Here is a 378-nt window from a genome sequence, read left to right on the forward strand (position 1 = left end):
GTGGGGCCCGTGCAGGAAACCGGCGGGTCCTATGTGGCGACCATGCGAGAACATCAATAACTTTCCGCCCAGGATTCCGATTCGGCATTATGACCCCATTCTGAAAAGCTTATTCTGAGGCAGACGGAGCGCCGATGCGTCATAGGCCCATCGACCGGCCATGCGCAGCCTAAAAATGCATTTTTGAACCCCTACGATTAGTCGGAATGAAGATGCGTCAAAATCATCTCTCCACGGCGTCAGTTTAAGAATAATTTAAGACCATATTACTATGGGTGCGACCAAACCAGCACTAGTGCACCGGATCCCATCAGAACTCCGCAGTTAAGCGTGCTTGGGCAAGAGTAGTACTGGGATGGGTGACCTCCTGGGAAGTCC

The 378-nt window shown here is 52.1% G+C and overlaps 1 pseudogene; it reads left to right on the plus strand.

The window, feature by feature from the left end:
* Positions 1–273: 273 nt before the first annotated feature.
* Positions 274–378, plus strand: LOC114578642 (annotated as a pseudogene; the record flags this gene model as incomplete).

Source organism: Dendrobium catenatum, unplaced genomic scaffold, assembly GCF_001605985.2.
Source record: "Dendrobium catenatum unplaced genomic scaffold, ASM160598v2 original_scaffold_102085, whole genome shotgun sequence".
NCBI classification, from domain to species: Eukaryota; Viridiplantae; Streptophyta; class Magnoliopsida; order Asparagales; family Orchidaceae; genus Dendrobium; species Dendrobium catenatum.